Source organism: Elephantulus edwardii, unplaced genomic scaffold (genome assembly GCF_000299155.1).
Source record: "Elephantulus edwardii isolate Elephantulus edwardi_28Jun2011 unplaced genomic scaffold, EleEdw1.0 scaffold00076, whole genome shotgun sequence".
Lineage (NCBI taxonomy): Eukaryota > Metazoa > Chordata > Mammalia > Macroscelidea > Macroscelididae > Elephantulus > Elephantulus edwardii.
The window spans coordinates 2,405,180-2,417,722 of NW_006399826.1; the positions used below are offsets into that span (position 1 = coordinate 2,405,180).

Here is a 12,543-nt window from a genome sequence, read left to right on the forward strand (position 1 = left end):
CTGCGCTGCCGCCTCTCCAAGCCCAGGGGGCTGATGACACTAGGCTCCCTTGTGCAGTGGCGCGGGTTGTTTTCATTGTGATTGCTTCGCTCCTGGTCATCCTTGGCGGGCTAGGCTGGCTGCTGGGAGGCGGCGTGGTCACCCCCATTAAGGATGACACTCACGTTGGGGGACATCCTCTGTATGGGGGTGTCACCGGGAAATCCGCGATGGGTTCCTGGCTGGCCAGCGGCGTCTGCGCGTGTTGCAATGCACTGCGGTGCCGGGAGGGTGGCTGGGTGGGAGTGGGCGCTGGGGACTCCCGGGAGGGCAGGGGAGGGGCGGGGGCGGGGTGTGCATCTTCTTGGGTTTTTCGAGCCTGTTGCCCACTTTGTAGTTTGGGGCTGCACAGAAAGCGGGCGGCAGGCTCCTACCATCAGCAGTGAGAGGTTGAAAGATGTCTATCCAAAGACCAAATGCCAAGGAGAGGAGACAGTGGCAGCTGGGGTTCCCTCTGGGATACCATGCCCAATGCTCCAGTCTGTGGGACTTGAAAATAAAACTTTCCTCTTTGGCCAGCTTGGGGTATGCCTCTGAGAAGATAGTGTAGAACGTAGCGGGGGAATCACTGGATAGACATCTTCAAGTGTAAATACCATTAAACTCGTCCTTGCTCTTAAAAAAGCATTCTTGAGTTGGTGTATTATATTTGCACTTTCCTATGTCCTGTCGTGATCGGTTGCTCTTTCATGTATGCTGTTTCCTTTTAAGCATAGAGAACAGAATTGTTGAAGTACGTAATGCCTTTTCCACAATATGTATAGTTTCTTACTCCATTGTTAGGCCCTTTGGATAAAGGAGCTCTCTACATGGCCTAGACTTAGCCTGGTATCCGTTAGCTTTATTAACTCAATGCCTGAAGCAGCAAAAGGTTGGACATGATGTCATCACCTCGTACAGATGAGAAACATCTAGCCACAGACATGAGAAGTAACTTATTGCAAGGTCATGGCAGCTCAGCTCCTAGGTGGTGGAGCTCAATCACATTTTCGCTGTACTCTTATCTCTCTCTCTTTGTTTATAAAAATAATATCCAATATACCTTCACCATACCTTCAGTATGGGGAGTTAAAATCTTCCATCAGTTGCTCTGGGTGAGAAAAAGGAGCAATCTCTTACCCTGTGTACAACCATGGAGACACAGTGGACTGTCAGCTAGAGTGATTCTTACCGAATTTTGAGTTTGAATACCTTTGATCTTCTAGATTTGATATGTTGACCACATCTTTCCAGGAAGGCAAATCTCGATGCTTAGTGACCTGTTCAGTGAAATGAACTTTTCCCAGTATTTTATCCTATCCATTATGGTACATAAATTTTAGGCATGTAACTCTTTTGCCACAACTCATAACGTTTTCCTAATATAACTACTGATTAGTAATATTTAGCAGCGAAATAAAGATAAAATCATAAAGCAAGTGACTAAAGCAAAGTATTGCTTTGTACTGAGTGTTAACCTTCCTCTGCCATTAGTCTGTTCTTTTTTCAAAGCACGGCTGTCATTTTCTTTAGAAGACCATCTTGCAGAATTTTCAAGTAATTTTAATTATCTTTAATTCAATCACTCTGACAAGAAGTTGGACATACAAAAAAGTATGTGATTCCCTTTAAACTACCAATGATGAAAAGTAGATTCTATCTTGAGGGTGTTTATCTTTTAGCCAATTTTTCATGGTACTTTAGACAAAGTTGAGTAGCAATGAAGACAAATCATATTTTCTCTTTATTCTGAGTTAAAAGACTTAGAAAATATCCACTTATATTAAATCGAAAATGATGGGAAGAATGAAGGATGATGGGAAGAGTGAGGTGAACACTGATTTCATATATTTAGAACTTTTACTCTTCATTTGAGCTTGTAAGAGAGCTCTGGCAATATTCATTTTATTGGACAGATGTCTCTCTTAAGTCTTCATTTGTTATTTTTCCAAGTAAATTTAATTGCTTCTTCACACAATGAACTACAAAATTAGGTTGACATTCATAGTTTGGTTTTGCTTTTCTCCTAATCTCTTTCTGTTTAATTAAATTAAAAATACATCATTGCAATCCTACATGTATTTATTGAACATTTTGCATTTTTTGAAAAGCAGAGTAGAGTCCAACTTAACTGCATGAACACAGGCATGATCTAAGAATTTGAGAAATATTACCCAGGTCTCTGAGGTTAACCTCCCTGCCTCCCCCCACCCACCCCCCACACACACGCACACACAATCTGAATTACAGCTGCATCTTTATTTTGAGAAGCTAGAGTGCAGTCTTGTGGTCTCAGTAGTTGCATGCTATCAGACACAGGCATTTTTTTCATATTGAAATTGAACTTGAATTTTCCAAGTCTATTTATCTGTTTAATCTTTTTTATATAAACTCTTGATTATTATTAAGACACAAATCCTGTAATATATTCCCCTTCCTTATCTGATTCAGAAGTGCTTCTGGTTTCTAGCTTTTGTTAGCTCATTTTGCAGACTGTTCCATTACTGCTCTTGCTTGCCTAGTAATTTAGACCCAGCTCTTTTCCTACCAAATCCGCTTCTCTTGATTCGAATCCACCAACTGCTCAGTGGGAGAATGCTGGGTGTTCCACTACCTCTATGATATACAGTTTTAGAATCCCTCTAGAGAGTCTCAAGGAATCAAGATTGATTCAGTGACACTGACTACATGAGTTTGTATTTGGAGAAATGGACACTTTCTAGTTGGGTCCCTCTGTTGCAGGGCTGGGTGGGTAACAGAAGCATGTGTCCTTCTTTCATAGAACGTGGGGGGCGCTCAGTCAAAGGATATGTGAGTAATGCTTAGCTACAAACTCAGCTTAGTCCTCTGAATGGCGGAAGGAGTCCAAAGAGAACATGTGGTCAAGGAATGTGGACCAGACACAAAGGCAGAACAGGGAGTCACAACTTCAGTGAGGAATGATGGGCAAGGTGTCTGTAAAGTCAATTTTACAAGTATTTCCATGCTAGTTGTCTGAGGCAGAGACATACCTGTCTGACTCTGGTCACCTCTTTATCTCCTCACCAGAAGACATAATGCTTTCCTCCATTACTGATCTATGAACAGGAGGTGGTTTGCAAAACGCTTGTCAGTACTTACTAGAGTGCGTGGGATATGGATTGTTACCCTGATCTTGTTGCTATACTATTTACTGAATTATTTATGGACTATCACCCTTACCTCGTTACTATACTATTTCAGAGAGCAATTTTCTCTTTTTATTCTGCCTTAGCAACAACTTTCAGATAAGAATTGTTTTCTTTTGACTGTCGTCAGAAATCAGAGTCTGTGCTGTCAAATAAGTTGTGTGTCCAAGTAGAAAGGACTCAGGAAGAGTTTTCAGTGGTGACGGTGGTTCAGAAATACCTCTGCTTCCAGAAATGCCTTGCTTCCAGGGACCCTTTGGGTGGCCCCAAACCACCAGCCTTTTCGTTAATAGCTGCTTGTACCACCCAGGCACTATCCTCTCTCAAAACAGAGCTGTATTTGATTCATTACACAGTCACTAAGGTTCTCAGGTGAGGGAAGGTGAGAGACCCAGATTAAGGAAATGACTGCCCCCCTCAAATGGTTCCGACTCCTGGTTACTCACCAGAGGGCTTGTGAGGCTGCGAATCTTTGCAGGAGGAGGGTGACCATCTTTCTCCCTCAAAGTGGGCAGTGAGTTCAAACTGCTGTTGTTTTAATTAGCATTCCAGCACATAAGCTGCAATGCCACCAGGGCTTTTTAGATGAAGGCAGGTGATGTTCCTAATCTTACAGATTATTGAATGTTTTGGGGAAAGGAGTCTTAGCAATTCTAAGCAAATAAAACAGCACAATGTATTGAACAGTTACTTTTCCTGGATGTCATAGATTTTTACATAAAGTATTTCAAATCTTCTTAATGTTCATATGAGGTCTGCATCAGCTACCAGTAGCCTCATTTTATGAAAAGGAAACCATTATATTATAGAGTACTGCACTCATGTTCAGTGTCACACAGATAATTATTTTCATTCATTGCTATCGAGTTGGAACCAACTCCTACCTGACCCTTCAGTGAGTTTCCTTAATAAAAACATGTGAGGAAATGTCTGCTATATCAAAACCTTTTGTAGCATGTTTTATAGGCAAATGTATCAAGCAACCATAGGAATGTTTGCGTGGAAAAGACTGATGAATGTTGTTGTCAGATGCCGTCCAGTCGAGTACGACTCATAGCAACCCTTTGAACAAAAGAACCCTGTTCTATTCTGTACCGCCTTCACACTTATTGACAAGAAGTGTGGTTCACAAGAACCCATTGCCGCAGTCACCATGTCAGTCCACCTAGTTGAGAGTCTTCCTCTCCTTTGCCGACCTTCCACCCTTCCCAGCATCATGTCCTTCTCCAAGAAATAGACCCTTATAACAACTAGTCATACCAAAAGTATGTGACGTTCCAAAGTGCACTCTGTCTGCACCTTCTTCAAGACATATCTATTGGTTCTCTTCACTGTTCATGGGATGTTCAATGCTCTTTTCTAACAAGGCATCAGTTCTTTTTCTGTCATCCCTATTCACTGTTCAGCTCTCAGATGATAGCAAGTAATTGAAAAGACTGATGAATATGGTGAGAAATTTCTCATTACACAATGCAGAATTGAAAAATTGGTACTTGAACATTGAAATTCACAAGTATGCACATCAGCATTTCAAAAGATAGTTGTGTGTCCTAAAGATGATTCTGACTCAGAGATCTTGTAGGATGGAGTAGGATTGGCCCTTGGCATTTTCTGAACCATAAAACTTTATGGGAGGAGATCATTCAGTCTTTTCAGGAGTCTTCTTTTAGATGTCTATTTTATCACCAGGATCAGATGAATAGGCAACTGTTCTTATCAGCTCAGCAGCCCATGACCAATAATATCCTTAAGAATTGTAAGTTAGCTGTATCACATTTTTCAGCATTTCTGTGGGGCACATTGACTGCACAGAACATCTAACCCACCCACTCTTCTCGATTCCAGCTCATAGTGGCCTTTCAGTGGGTTTTGGAGGACTGTCCACTTTTATCTCCAAGAGCAGCTGGTGAATTTGAACCTCTGACCTTCTGGTTTGGCTATCAACATGTTATACACTATACCAGTAAGGCTCTTTAAAGAAGATACAATGTATAACATAAAAACACCTGGTTAAATTATGCTTCAAAGTGAAAACAAATCTGATACCTTTCACTATGAGAGGATTTTTGTTTGTTTGTGTTTTCTTTCCCCTTGTTGTCGAATCAGATCCAACTGGCACAGGAGGAGATTTTCCCTCCTTCTCCAGTAGAGCATCTGGTGGATTCATACTGCATGCCTTTGGGATTGCAGCACAGCTTCTTGCCACTAGGCTACCGGAGCTTCAAAAAGGGTGTTTTGTTTTGTTTTGCTTTAAAAAAACCACAAAAAAACCCTGAAACAACAACAACAACAAAAAAGTATCAAAACAACTTACAGAATTTTATGGAGAAAATTTCCCAATGTTTTACAGATAATGCTAATCTCAGTGATAGCACATGATCAGAGTGTAGTTGGTCATGTAATAGTGAGCAAAATACTCATTGGTTAAACAAGATAGTGAATGTAAAGATCTTAGTATTGTCTGACAATGTTACCAAATGTTATTTTTCCTGTAGTGTTGGGGAATGTGTAGTTAAGATGCTAGGTGTCAATATTAATCATGGGTGAAAATTCATATATAATGCACATATAAATAAAACACAGCATTTTTGTTGGTGCTGTCAACGTCAATTCTGACTCAGAGCAATCTGATTCTGACTCATAGCAGCTTCCGCATGGAGTCTCTCAAGGTTCTAAGTGTTGATGAAAACAGACTGTCACATTCTTCTCTCCCAGGATAGCTGGTACAGGGGAACTGCTGGCCCTTTGGTTAACAGGCGAACACTTTATCCATGGTGCCACCAGGCTCTGGATGCATATTTACAAATGTGTAAATGTCTCCTTTGAAGAATCTTATTCATCTTCAATGCAAGGCATTTGTTTACTGTGACTCATATACACTTTTTAAGAATGAGACAGGCCGTATCTCTATATGCTTAATTTCCTAGAAACCTTTATGTAGAATAAACTAGTGCGTTTAACAAAGGAGATGAAAGATGATTCTGGAAAATGTGTGTGTGTGTGTGTGTGTGTGTGTGTGTGTGTGTGTGTGTGTGTTATTGTGTGTGTGACAGAGAAGTGAGCTTGGAGATCACTGTAAACTGCTCCAATAAAAACTGCATTTACTTCTGTTTCAAATTCAATCCTATAGTGATGTTTTCTATTGTGAAAAGCTTTGTGAGGTTAATATTGTCATGTGCCATAGAGTTGGGACCAAATTAACCTGACCCTCTGGTGGGTGTTCGAAGTGCAGCCAGAGGGCTCTTTGGAAACGAAGACAGTAAAGCTTCATCTGCCATACTTTAGACATGTAGGTAGGCAAAGCTATTCATTGGAAAGGAAAATCAAGCTTGGAAAGATGGAGTGATGGTGAAGGAGAGGAAAATCCCCAAGGAGATGAATTGAAACAGGGATTTCAAGAACGGGCTCTAGTGAGTCAGAGATGATAAGGATGGCACAGGAGAGGGCAAGGGTCAGGTCAGCTATTCATAGAATCGCCATGAGTCATCCTGGCACACAACAACAACAACAACAAAAACAACAACAAAATATAACATGCGAGGGAATTGCCCATCTTTCTCACGTAGAGCAGCTGGTGGATTTGAACTGCTTGTCTTTGGCTTGTCAGTACAACTCTTTATTACTAAAGTCTGCCCTAAAACAGTGAGAACAATACTCATGACCAGTGCTACACTGGTAGTTATTGTCATTGATACCAAGCGACCATGTTGTTCTGTTGTGCCATCAAGTTGTTTGAAACTCATAGCGACCCTATGTACAACAGCCCTAAATCCTGCTCTATCCTGTGCCAGTATCACTGTCTCCAGCACACCTACTCAAATTACCCCAGTCACTGAAAGTATTCCCCTCCTGCTCTGTCCCTTCACCCTCCGAAGCATGACATCCCTCTCCAAGGACCGGTCCCCTCCTTGCAACATGTCCAAAATATGTCAGGCAAAGCCTCAGAATCCTTGCCTCCAAGGAGCATCCTGGTTTAACCTTCTCCATGGCAAACCTGTTTGTTTTCTTAGCAGTCTATGGTACATTCAATACTCTCCTCCAGCACCACAGCTCAAAGGCATCAATTCTCCTTCTAACCTCTCCCTAGTCAATGTCCAGCTCTCTGATGCATAGCAAGTGATGCAAATACCATCACCTGGATCAGGTGCACCTTAGTCTCCAGAGAGACACCATTGCTCTTCAGTACTTTCCCTAACAGCAGATTTTCCCATCACAATATGTCTTTTAATTTTCTGACTACTGGTGCCAGGAGTATTGACTGTGGAGCCAAGCAAACTAAAGCTGTGAACAATCTCAATCTCTTCGTCATCCATCCTGACGCTGCCAGATGGCCCAGTGGTGAGAATCTTTATCTTCTTGACATTGAGCCTCAATCCATATTGGAGGCTGCAGTCCTTGACCCTCTGCAGCAAGCGCTTCAGGTCCTCCTCAGTTTCAGCAAGCAGGGTTGTATCATCTGCATATCGCAGATTGTTGATAGATCTTCCACCAATCTTGACCCCACATTCCTCCTCATAGAGCCCAACCTCCTGGATAATCTATTCTGCATATAGGTTAAAAAGATATGGAGATAAAACACATCCCTGGTGTATATCCTTGCCAATTTTTTTTTTACCCTTCCCAATTTTGAACCATGCAGTGTTTCCTTGCTCTGTTTTGATGACTGCCTCTTGGTCCAAGTATAGGTTTCTCGTTAGCATGATCAAATGTTCTGGGATAGCCATTCTTCTCAGAGCCAGCCACAGTTTGTTTTGATCCACACAGTTAAATGCCTTTGCATAATCAATGAAACAGAGATAGACATTCCTCTGGTATTCCCTGCTTTCTGGTAAGATCCATCTAACATTAGCTACAATATCTCTAGTACCATGACCCCTTCTAAAGTCAGTCTAGACTTCTGGTAGTTCTCTGCAGATGCGCTGTTCCAGTCTTTTTTTCGATAATCTTCAACAGAATCTTGCTTGCATATGAAATCAATGATATTGTTCTATAATTTCCACACTCTGTTGGGTCACCTTTCTTTGGAATGGGAACAAATATAGATCTCTTCCAGTTAGTTGGCCAAATGGCTGTTCTCCAGATTTCTTAGCACAACTTCGTGAGCACATCCAGGGCAATAAAAATTAGTTGAAATATGTCAATTGGTATAACATCTATTTCTGGAGCTTTACTTTTTGCTGATTACTTCAAAGCAGCTTGAACTTCTTTCTTCATCACTATAGACTCTTGCTCATATGTTGTTTCATGAAATTCTTCTGTCTGTACCAGTTACAATAATGTACGTTTTACTGCAATAACAACTTTAAATCTTAATGATTAAAAAGAACATGGGTGTTGATGATGTAAAACTATTCTATATCTTCTTTTCTCCAGGACTCTGGCTATTAGAGCCTCCTTCCTCTGACACATCTCATCCTTCTTCATGGCACCTGAGAACAGCAAGAGTCACTGACCAGTTCTTAAAAGTTTCTACTGGAAAGTGGAACTTTCACTTATACTTCACAGGCCAAAGCAGGTCATATGGCATGTCTAATTTAAAGACAGCAGAGCAGTGCAGTCCTTTGGCGGGCCCACAATGCAGAAAAAATGTAGTATTACAGTATAGACTTAGTAGTCACAACATACAGCTGTCCAGTTCTCTAACACAGCTTACAGTTTTTTTCTCTCTCTCACTTACACTATCTCTCATTCTCTATGTCCATCACTTACATGTTCGCTGGCTCTCTGTGTCACACACACACACACACACAATCTATCATCTCTCTCTCTCTCTCTCTCTCTCTCTCTCTCTCTCTCTCGGTATTTAATATAAAATTATAAGCACCAAAAACTGTTTCCTAGACCTTCAGCAGGGAGCTCTGAAGGTCTAGTGGGTAAGTGGTTGCATTGCTAGTTCAAAGGCAGACAATTTTTATCTGCCAGGTGCTCTGTGATTTACAGCTTCTGTAAACTCATTGGTGGGTCAACTATGAGTCGTTTCCATCTCAATGGCAATGAGTTCAATTGCTGAGTCTGCACAAAATCATAAACTAGGCGAGTAGCGTCCCCAAAGCTCATGAAATTGATAATCCCCAACTTTCTTTGTGTTCAGTCAAGTGGTGATAATGTTGTCCAGCTCTCAGAAGCATCACAAGTAATTGCAAATACCATGGCTTGGATTAAGAGCACCTTAGTCTCTAGATTAACATCCCTGCTTTTCAGCACTCTGGAGAGGTCCCTGACAGCAGATTTTCCCAATGCAATGACTAAGGATGACAGAAGAAGAATCGATGTGTTCAAGTTACGATGCTGGAGAAGAGTCTTGAACATGCTGTGGGCCACCAAGAGAACAAATAGGTCAGTCTTGGAAAGGGTGAAACCAGGTTTCCCCTTGGAGGCTAAGATTCCAAAGATCTATCTCACATACTTTAGGCATGTGGCCAGGAGGGACCGGTCCCTGGAGAAGGACATCATGCTTGGAAGGGTGGAGGAATAGCACAAGAGGAAGAATCTAGGTGAGATGGATTGATACGGTAACTGGGACAGTGAGAGTTGGTGTGTTGGAATTCGTGAGATTGGCTCAAGACAGAGCAGAGTTCAGACCTGCTGTACATAGGGTCACTTATGGGTCACAGGCAACTCAATGGCACATAACAACAAGAACAACAATGATAACAATAAAAACTGTGATTTATTTTTGAGTAGTGCATTAGGTAACCTATTTGACAGCAAGCCTGGCCCAAGAATAGTGCCAAAACCTGAACACAGCATCAAGCTGTGTTTTCTGAACAGACTGCATAGTATCAGCATGGTACAGAGAGAACAAACGTGTGTATCTTTTTTCAGTCACTTGTACCAACATGTGCACATTTATCATCTGTTACCATACATTGTTTTAGAAAGAGAGAGCAACTTGTAGTAATAGAGTATGCTTATTTAAATCAGTGCATCTCCATGACTCGAGTGCTACTTTGTCAGATTGTAAATGCTAGAAGCTCTGCCACTGGTATTCAAAGTAAAAGTCAGATTATTGATGGTGGACAGGTTTCAACAGAGCCTCCAAGAGACCAACTAGGAAAAAAGACCTGAATATCTACCTCTAAAAAAATGGGCCAATGAAAGCCTTATGAATATCAGCTTGTTATTCAGGGAAATGAGCCCCCCAAGTCAGAAGGCACTAAAAATATGACTGCAGAAGAGCTACCACCTCAAGGTAGAGTTGACCATAATGATGAGGATAGAGTAAAACTTTGAGACCTTCATCTGCTGACGTGTCACAGTTCAAAATGAGATGATAATGCTGCAAATGCTATAAAAAAATGGAACATGGAATGTACAGTGTATGAATCTAGGAAAACTAGAAGTCTTTAAAATGAAGTGGAATGTATGTTCCAGGTTTTATCTTAAGTGGACTGATGTTAGCCATTTTTAATTGCACAGTAATACATTCAGTCAATGACAGAAAAGAATAATGAAATTACATGTGTTGTCATAATGAACATTTCAAGATCCTTCTTGAAGTAAACTATTTTGAAGTACAGTGTAGACTAATAATATCTATAAGCCTGTAAGAAAGATACATTGCTGTACAGAGATAACTCGTGGTTGCTGTGATGCTAAACACTGTGATACTGATGTGTCAAATGTGATCATGGTTACTCATGGTAGACAGTGTTTGTGGAGTTTCCCGATTAAAACAAGCTTGGAAGCAGGAGTAGCATCCACTTCCGAAATGGTTTGCCTCCAGAAACTCTATGAACAGTGCTCAGGTCTTTTGTTCATAGGTTCACTACGAGTCGTCTATGACTCAGCGGCACCCAACAACAACAGCAGCAGTAGAAAGATGAGTTAGTTGACTATTATTGAAATGTGCACAGAATGTACTAATGCTAAAGGTTAAGAAATGAAAGAATTTTCCCAGATTCTAGGTAGCTCTGGTGGCCTGGTGGTGAGAAGTTGTGCTGCAATTCCTGAGGAATGTGGTTCAAATCTACCTGCTGCTCCACTGGAGGCTGGACAACCTCCTCCCATGTGATTAACAGCCTCTGGTTCAGACTTCACAGAACTTGACAACAACATCTGAAATTCATCCAACAGGTAGAGAAAATGCATTGATGAATATTAGTGATTGAAATGAAACTATTGGAAGCAAACAAGACTTAACTGAAAAATAGGAGCAACATGAGAAATCACATGAGAGAAATTTGCAAGACCAATGTACTTCATTGAATAAATGGACCTCAGCAAAAGGAATAGTTAGGAATAAAATGAACTACATCTGTAGAAAGAGACTCTAGAGAGGTTTAATATTATCAGTCAGATCAAGACTCAGGACTAGCTGTAGAATAGACCATTATTGGTCATACTGAAGTTCAAGTTGGAAAGAAATGGAAAACAATCCATGAGAGCAAAATCTAACCTCCAATGCTTCTCATCTCAGTTTAGAGACAATATCGAGAAGGTTATTTCAAGCACTGAACACTAATGATTTAACATCCAACACATGTGAGATGATATTAAGGACAAAATATGTGAAAGAAGAAACGGGAATAAAGAAAAGATCCAAGTAAATGACAGAAGAGACATTGAAACTTGAAATGTTTTCTTATTTCTTCTTCAGAATTCTCTGTTGGTATAGAAGATTCCAAATTATTTTTGCATGTTTAATCTTATAGTTGTGTTACTGAGTCTTAAAATTGGTTAGTTCCAGGAGTTTTCTTGGTGAATATCTGGCATGTTCAACGTATAAAATTCTACCCTCTTATAAAATGGTACAACCACTCTGGAAGGCAGACTGGTATTTTCTCAAAAAGCTGAACATAGAACTTCCATATGATCCAGCTATTCCACTGCTTGGAATTTACTCCAAGAAAATGAGAACTGAGGCACAAATGGAAACTTATACGCAGTGTTCATAGCAGTATTAGGCACAATTACAAGAGCATGGAAACAGCCCAGATGTCCAACCATAATAGAATGGATTGAGAAATTATGGTACACTCACACAGTGGAATACTATGCAACACTTAGGAGCAATGATTTTTTAAAAAATTACATAATTTGAGAAAGACTGGAGGGCATTATGCTAAGTGAACTAACTCAGGCTCATAAAGATAAATACTACACAAAACCATTATTGTAAAATCAGAAGGATAATTAGTAAAATGCATATGGGGATCCAAGGCAAGAAAGGGTAGGAACAGAAGTGGGGGGAATAAAAGCATTGCACAATTTGGTATGTGGAGGAAGGAACGTAAGAGAAATGGAAAAAATCCAGTAAGGATCTGGAAAGATTAGGTAATGATGGGCATGGTTTAATGGTGAATAATTTCATAACACATAATGAATGAGAATTATTGTATGAAACACAAGGTTAATG

At 40.6% G+C, this 12,543-nt stretch overlaps 1 protein-coding gene across 2 annotated transcripts in view; it reads left to right on the plus strand.

Annotated features, from left to right (window-relative positions):
- Positions 1-12,543, plus strand: part of DTNA (dystrobrevin, alpha) — a 451,930-nt gene that overhangs the window by 725 nt on the left and 438,662 nt on the right. The window lies entirely within an intron of this gene.